Source organism: Pagrus pagrus (genome assembly GCF_965226575.1).
Source record: "Pagrus pagrus genome assembly, chromosome: 14".
Classification (NCBI taxonomy): domain Eukaryota; kingdom Metazoa; phylum Chordata; class Actinopteri; order Spariformes; family Sparidae; genus Pagrus; species Pagrus pagrus.
Genome location: NC_140198.1, coordinates 24,981,006 through 24,990,030, shown reverse-complemented (window position 1 = coordinate 24,990,030; position 9,025 = coordinate 24,981,006). Strand labels below are relative to the sequence as shown.

The window sequence follows — 9,025 nt, the reverse complement described above, 5'->3', positions numbered from 1 at the left end:
CATAGCCAGGTGGTCTGCTCTTCTCATGGAGTTCGATTATGATGTAATACAGGTCTGGATCACAAAATAGCATTGCTGACTGCTTATCCAGACTACCACTCCCTGGAACTGGCATGGATTACACAGAGACTGTGGAGTCAGTCGCAGCAATAATGACGGACACCAATGCAATTTCTATGGAACATTTTAAAGCTGAATGTCACTCCTGCCCTGTTCTTACCAAGCCCCGTGCACAAATTCCAAAAACTTGGCCAGGGAAAAAGACTGCTCTTGACCCTGACTTACAGCCTTATTACATGATACATGATGAACTGTCAGTTGTGGATGACTGTATTGTCAGAGGCACTTACCGCCTTGTTGTACCAGAGTCCCTGCAGAGACACCTGATTGACATTGCTCGTGAGACCCATCAGGGAATTGCTCGCACAAAGCAACACCTGAGGGAACTGTACTGGTGGCCAGGGATGGACGGTCAGGTGGAAGCTCTCATCAAGGTGTGTGTTAAATGTAGACAAAATGATAAGTCAGCTGTAACCCACAATGCCCTACTAAACCCTATTCCATTACCTGTAGCTGTGTGGGAGAAGGTTGGCATTGACATCGTTGGTCCTTTTGACACTGCACCGAGACACCGCAGGTTTGCGGTCACACTGGTGGATTACTACAGCAAATGGCCAGAAGTTGCTTTTGTCACACACATTGATACAGCAACAATTATCCAGTTTCTAACAGCAATCTTTTCACGAGAGGGGAACCCAAGGGAGCTAGTGAGTGACAATGGTACACAGTTCACCTCTGCTGAATTCAAGGAATTTCTCAAGCCAAGAGAAATTGTGCACTTGTGAACATCTGTGTACTACCCCCGTGCTAATGGAGAAGTTAAGCGGTTCAACAGGGTGCTGAAAGACTGTCTGCAAACTGCTTCAACACAAGGCACACCTTGGAAATCATTCGTATGATCCTTTCTTATGGATTACAGAGCAACCCCTCCTGCAACCACAGGAGTCAGCCCATCATGTTTCCTCCATGGAAGGCAAATGAGAACAAAACTCCAGATCCTGGATGTCATTCCTACCACAGTAAATGAAGGTGCTGTGAGAGAAAGAGTGAAAGACATGCAGGAAAAATCAAACAGTACACAGATGTGAAGAGAAGTGCAAAACACCAGCACTTTTACCCTGGTGATCAGGTTCGGGTCAGAAAACCATGGAAAGTTAAGAAAAGAGAACAAAAGTTCACACAAGGAAGGACTGTGGTGAGACAGAAAAGCCCTCACACATACCTGCTGGATGATGGGAGGACATGGAATGCGTCACATCTGTCTGCACTACCAGCATTAGACGCTGCAGTGAGCATGGACAGAAACCGGGGGAATCCCCAGCCCGCGGCCCATGCTCACCTAGAGACTAACGAACAATGCTGACCTGACAGGGATAGAAATTCCCCTGCTTGGACCAAAGACTATGTTCTGGGGTAGACCTAACAGGGGCCACCTGCCTACATAGGCTAGAAATTCTGTTTCAGTTGGTTGGAATAAACTCTTTACTTCTGATACATATTCATGTATGCTGTTGATTCAAATAGGCTGGTTAAGCTATCTACTGTACACCATGGGCGAGCGGTCATAATAAGCTATAGATGCAGTGCATGCCCAAGCCCTTCAATAAAAATAATTGACAATATTAATCTGGCTGTGTGTTCAATTATACAATACCTTAGTTCTACTGTTTAGGTCTTAAATCCGTGCCTAATCTGTCCCGTTTTGCTTGCGAAAAGCTGGAAAGCTGACAGCTTGTTTCGCGCATGTGCACTGTGACACCGAGTAGTACAGTTACTGCTAGAGGCTGTGTTTACTGTAGATGAGCATTTTGAATGGCAAAAAAGCTGTCAGTAAAGCAGCTTATCTGCCAACGCGCATGCGCAAAACTGACTTGTTTGCATTGTTCAGCAGGAAACTGTCAGTGGTTCATTTCATCGTGTAGCCTGGTCAAAATGAGTTAAAATATTAATTCTATTCAGTCTTTGCGTTCAGTGCCGTTTTCACGGAGAACTTTTGAGAAAAAGAAAACTATAATTTCAAGTGGACGGCGCGGTAGAAGTGAAACTCATACGGCCCGACCCCCCCTCCCGTCAAACGATCCGGTCTGACAGTGACATATTGCCTGTTCATTCATGAAAACCATCTCGAAACACTTTCAGTCAAACAAGGTGGGGAATGAGAAATCTGCGGTGCTACTAACCTAGTTCTCTCATTTTAAAAACACACCGGCAGCAGCGCCTACTGATCTGAGACGTGTCACGTGAGTTACTGTAAATGCTGTGTGGAAAACCAGCTGTGGTCTGTGATTGAGGTGCAGACGGGTGAGTTTGGAGCTGACGAGAGGATCGCGCTGACGACCGTTTCGTTACATTTTTCTCATTGAAAAACTATACAACTGGCATTTAGATGATGTTCTGCATAAAAAAACAAGTGAAATAATAACAATTCAGTTTTAGTAATCAACCGCTTATAGTGATCAAATGTACTCTGGACCAATGTGATCACTATAAGCGGTTTCCACTGTAGTAGTTAAAAAACATACCTACCATGAGACACTCCACGATCAACACCATCAGTGCCCCTCTCACCCGCAGTGATTGGAGAGCTCAACACAGCAACAGTCTTCACATCTGTAAGTTCAGCCTGGCTCCTCTCACAGTACGGTTTCAAAAGATTTTTGTTCTTTGTTCGTTTTGTTCTTTATCAAATAATCACACTCACCAACTTGACGCTCAACCACATATGGGCTTCTTAATCGAGCTTGTAAAGAAGACCCCAGAAGTGGCAGCAGCACCAACACCTTCTCACCAGGAGAAAACGTTCGATGCTTTACCTTCTTGTCATACCACCCCTTCATCCTTCACTGGGCTCCCCCCAAGTTCTGCCTCTTCAGCTCACATTCTATTCTGTTCTAAGCTTGGACCTGAAATGACAAAAAATCTAGCAGATTTGTGGCTGGAGACTGGTTTGCCAGCCATCTCTCTATAGTTTCAAAGGGCCCCGCATCGTATGACCAAACACTAGTTCAGCTGGACTAAAGCCAAGGGACTCTTGAGTGACTTCCCTAGCCCAAAGAGGAGCAAAGGGGTTCCATCATCCCAATCTCTCGCAAATTCTTTACAGTAGGCTCGCAACATGGATTTAAGGGTCTGGTGAAACCGTTCTCGGGCTCCCTGAGACTCTGGATGGTAAGCAGATGAAGTGTAGTGCTCAATGGACAACTGCTGGAGCACCTGAGAGAACACGCGGGACAAAGTTAGAACCTTGGTCAGTCTGGATAACTCTTGGCAGACCAAACACTGTAAAGAACTTAATAAGGGCCTTTGAAATGGCTGAAGCGGTGATTTTACATACAGGGATAGCTTCAGGAAACCAGGTAGCTGTACACGTGATTGTCAATAAGTACTGGTTACCTGATTTGGTACGAGGAAGGGGACCAACGCAATCAAGATACGCTCAAAAGGCTCTCCTATAGCAGGAATAGGGTGTAAAGGAGCTGGTGGAATTTTCTAGTTGGGCTTACCAATAGTTTGGCATACATGACATGTCTTACAATGCCCTGCGACATCAGGTTTTACACCAGGCCAAAAGAAATGTTTCAGCACTCTGTCTAATGAAAAAAAAAAAATCTAAATGTTGGCCATTTTGAAATGATAGCCACACGTTCAAAATGAGGGAAATACGTTTCAACATTTTTCTCAGCAAGTGGAGGTACTTATCTAATGTTTCTCACTACATCAAACTGAGATGACGCAGCACTAGATGAGCTCAGAGCAGCATGTTTAAGTTCAAGTTCTTTAAGGAAACACTCATGTTCTAAATGCATTTGCTCTTCTTTGAGACGCTCTTTTTGGTTATCTTCTAGTTGCAATTCTTGAAAAGCCAATTCTTTTAACCTCAACTCAATTTCAACCTCTGATATTTGAGGAGGTACAAGTTGTTGATATGCTGGTGAAGACGATGGCTTAAGGACTTTTTTTTCTATTAGAATAGTCTCAAGTGCATCTCTTATACTATCTTTAAGGCGCTTATCACTACTGGTAATCTCAATGTCATAATGACTAGCAAGACTAAGAAGCTGTTCTTTAGTAAGCTGGCAAAGCAACTCCTCTGATGGTGCACTAATAAAGTCATTGAGTGCCGCCATACTAGATAACTTTCCTAAATCAAAAAGTGAGAGAAAAAAACAAACAAACACAACAATCAAAACTATAGACCAATTGCCTTTACACAAGGTTTCAAACTAAACCAGTATGCACAGTGCACACGACACAAAGTGTCCAATACCACAAGCAGTTAGTCACAAATGGTCTCTACTAAATGGTTCTAGAAACCATGATCACAGAAATAGGCCTAGAAACCCCCCATCAAGCTACTAAGGTAGCACAAAATATTACCCATACAAAAACCATTACCAAAATGGAACCTGCTGGTAATCAAGAACTAAGGCAAAACGAACTCAGGGAGAACTAGCCTATAAAGTCAAGTTACACACCACCACTTGACAAATCGAAAAGCTGCACCAAAATACAAAGTTAGGATCCTAGACATGTTACCACAATTGTCCCCCATAAAGCAATAACTACCTCACCTAACTTTATAAATCAATTACTAGTGAGCACAGTGAGCAAATCTCTGAGTGCAAATGATCATCCAAGCAAGCCCCCTGGTACCTGCCTAACTCCAAACGAAACCTAACTACCTTCTGAGACGTGCCGGGCTCGAGGCTTCTTTAAAGCAAAACCTCAGTAAACCTCAGCCATATGACAAAGGCCCTGAAATGCTCGCCCCAACCAGAGAAACATGTCTCCACCCAGGATGGACTCGAAAATAAAAAAGGCAAAATAACAAATAGTACACCGATGGAAGGACAGATTGCTCTGCCCAGCTGGCTCACTCCCTAACTAACCAGGGAGATCACTCACAACCTGAAATCAGAAACACTTGGATACTATACTCACCATACTCACCATGAGAAGACCGCAGCTGCTCACAGCCACACTGCCAAACACCACCAAAACTACAGGGTTACACAGTCTAGGGGAGAAAGGGAAAAACATTTTTTTGATCCCGGACGAGCCCCCAATATGTTATGACCCCGGCTCAAACAAAGGCTAGATGTAAGAAAACTAAGTTTATTGTAACCAGAAATAACAAAGGAAAAACAAAATAGTGTCTGGAGACAGTAGGCTCGTTCGAGATGAACTGCGCCTCGCCTGGAAGGTAGACGAAACCAGGCGGCAGCAGCAGGGGGCGGTGATAAAAGGCTGCAGTCAAGTCGGACAGTTTCCAGCTGCCGTCAAAGAATATACAGGAAGTCACAGAAATATTTACATCCTGTTAGATCCATCTGTAGGCTACCTGTAGTTTGCAGAACAAAGTCGGACAGCTATTGCGGAAGAAATTGCATATGCGTTCTTGATTGCTGAAGAAATTGAAATAGAAGAGATCCCCCTACTTCTCCATGAAGATGGACTGGAACGGAGAAGGTGATATGTGTTATGTAAATATTGAAAATGAACCAGAGCATATGACCACTATCACAGTCCATTTAGTCCAGTGCTTTGTATTTTTCTCTGATCGACGTCCAGTGAAAACCATGTATCTTCATGTGTGATGATTCTCAAGTTATCAGTTAATAATGGGTTTAGAAGTTCTCCTACATCTCAGGCAAAATAAAACACTCTAACAAAACATTTGAATAACCTAGGAATTTTACTCTCACAAAGTTTAAAACAAGGTTGTATTTTTATTATCCCATATAAAGATGACATTGTGGAGATACATGGTTATCATCAGTCAGCAAATGATATTAATTCAATAACTACGTGTCATGGTTCTGCTTTTTGTTTACTTGATTTCCTGTTTTATTTTGAAATTTGTTCCCTTGTGTGTTGCGTCTTTCTTGTCACTTCCTCTTGTGTGTTTTTTCATTCATTACCTCACCTGTCCGTCTTCACTCACCTGTACCTCATCTTGTGATTAGTGTCTGTGTATTTAGTCTTTGTTCTCCCTTCTGTCCTTGGCCGCGTTTCCCAGATTCGATCGTTCTTAAGGACTTAAGAAGGCTCTTAAGAAGGGTTCGGCTAAGAAGGAGCGCTAAGATACGGGTGTTTCCCAGATGCGTTCTTAACTGCCTTCTTAGGAGAACCTTAAGATCCAGCCAAAGAAGCTTCTGAAGAAGCTCTTAGTGGGAGCTGTCCACCGCGCTGCTGCTGTGCTGAATCAATCGATGCCAGGCAGATCGATCACCCACCTCTTTATCAGCGCATAAGTGCGTGTGTGTGTGCGCGCGCTGTCAGACCGGGCTGTCCAGGCAAAGAGATCCAACGGCTGTTGGATCTCCGCACGGGGCAGCCGGTACTTTGCCTGGACAGCCCGGTCTGACAGCACGTCCAGTGGGGAGAAGTGCTGACGCACGTATGCATTTATGTAAACCGTCTGGCTTCGCGCACGGCGACGCTGTTGGTTCGCAGCGAGAATGTGCTGTATTGCAGCCGTGGTTTCTCACACGCGCGGACTTTGGCAACGCATTTATATACTGTAGAGTAGCAGGTGAAGCCTCTCTGGATGAGGTTCAGCTGAGTTTAATACACCTGTTCCCTTGATATCTGTGAAATGCCACAGGGTTGTTGTTTTTTTTATGTGTAGCCTAGTACTATAAACTCATATATGCAGATGTTGCGGAAAAGTTATAGGTGTAATTCAATAAAAAGGTTTTTTTTTCATCTACCATTTTCTTATTTTTTTTTTCTTGCGCCAGTGGTCCGCAGCTATGAGCGCATTTCAATATTGAGCATTGTTTTATTATTTCGCAAAGTGGAGGATATAAATTTCCCTGACGCGCTTGATCACTGAGCATTTGGTCGCTAAGAAGGCTGTTAAGAGCGGGTCAGCTCGATCTTACATTTCCTTCTTAGTGAAAGATCTTCTTAAGCTAAGAGCGACTCTGGGAAACACATCCTTCTTTCACAGCGTTCTTAAGAGCGCTCCTAAGAAGATCTTAGCACTTAAGAGCTTCTTAACGAATCTGGGAAACGCGGCCCTTGTCGGTTCGTTTGTTTGTTCGTTCGCCCTCCTTGTTGCTCTGTTTCCTGTGTCTTGCCTATGATCTTGTTCCCTGCGTGAGTAAGTGTTTTAGCTTAGCCTGTGTTGTCATGTCCGTTTTGTTTCGTGTTTCCTCCGTATTTCCCTGTGTGATCTCTTTGTTCTCCTCCTGCGTCCTCCCTCGTGTCTCCTCCTGTGACTCCTCATGTCTCCCGGTTTAAGTATGTTAATAGTTTAGTTTCTCTTGTGTTTTGTGCTTTGCTTTAGTTTTTCCTTTGCTTGTTGTTGCTCTTTGTTAGCCTTTTGTGTTTTTTCAGTTTTTTGTCTTCTGTTAATTAGCCTGCTTCCCCCTCTTTGTTTATGATTCAGCTTTTATTATTATTAAAGCTCGCTTTTCGTTCTCCCCATATTGCCTCCTGTGTGTGTATGCCTGTATGTGTGTCTGCATTTAGGTCCTCTCCTAGCCTTCCTCCTTTCCTTACCCTTAAAAACCCTGACAGAACGCCCTACAAACCCAATGAGTCCTTTAGAATCTTGTAAATAATCAACTTCACTACCATTCTCCTAGGCTGGTTCCAAAAATACCACATTTTGTGGAGGAGGTTGTACCCTTGTACAGTGTCACTGACTTCAAAAGTCATTTCAGACTTTCAAGAGGACAAGTGGAGGTAGGCTCATCTAAAGCATTTCAAGTAGTATCACTGATATTTGCATGTTAGTGTGATCATTTTCTCTTATTTGCTAACTAGGACCTTATGACCACTTTGGGACCATTCTACATGAACAAACAACAAACCAAGTTGCCAGTCTCGAACAGTGTTCTCGCCTGTCTGTGGATTCTGTCTAACCAGGAGTCATATAGGGGTGTAGCAGACAGATTCAACATATCAAAATCAACAATGTCAACACATCTCCATCACTTTTGCTCCCTGGTCAACACATATCTGTCCCATCACATTTCATGGCCTACAGTAGAAGCACTTCACACATCACAGTTACAATTTCAAACAGCTGGATTTCCAAATACAGTCTGTGCTGTCGATGGATGTCACATTCCCATTGTAAAACCACATTGCAACAATCCCATAGCCTATTATAACAAAGCAATTCTATTCCATCATCCTCACTGGATTCTGTGACAGTGAATGGTGCTTCTGTCACGTTAATGCAAGTCACCCTGGTAGTTGGCATGATGCTAGAGCATTTCGCAACACAGATGTTGCACGACTATTGGAAGAAGATCCCCAGGCCCTGGTCCCAAAGGGAATGCACATCATTGGCGATTCAGCCTATCCTCTGTTGAAACAACTGATGAAGCCCTACAGGGATAATGAGCACCTGACCGGCAGGCAGAGGCGCTTCAACCAAAAGCTTAATGCAGCTCGTGTGGCTATTGAGCATGCTTTTGGCATAATGAAATCAAAGTTCAGGAGGCTCAAGTGTCTGCACATGAAAGATGTGGCAAATATCAGTGCAACAGTCACAGCATGTTGCATTCTTCACAACATTTGTTTAGATCCAGGTGACCAGTTTGATGAAGATGAGCAGGGTCTTCATCAACTCGGAGAGGATCCACACCCACCACAGCCCAACAACCAAGACGCATCTCATTACAGGGACATGATTTGTGCCCACGTTTAGGGATAGGAAACACCTTCACACTCATACCATATTTGTTACATTTTAACTCTTTTCTTTAGACATTTTGTGAGCTGGTGTGCAGTATGCCACAGGGTGATGTGAGGCACCTCAGGTCAAATGTCAGGTCTATCATTGAAATCAAACACCACCTTGTAAAACTTGATAAGTCTGTAAGGCATGAAGTTAATTACCATTTGATTGAAGTGCCTCTACATCATCAAGACTTCTGCTGTGCCTCCAAGTGGCAGTTCATGGTAACTGGGTGGTAAGAACCCAGGCGAAATCAGCAGGGGATCT

General features: G+C 43.7%; 1 pseudogene across 1 annotated transcript; it reads left to right on the top strand.

The window, feature by feature from the left end:
* Window positions 1-7,842: 7,842 nt before the first annotated feature.
* Window positions 7,843-8,728, top strand: LOC311269077 (annotated as a pseudogene). The gene has a single exon. The product of its transcript is annotated as an uncharacterized misc_RNA (transcript).
* The last annotated feature ends 297 nt before the right edge of the window (window positions 8,729-9,025 follow it).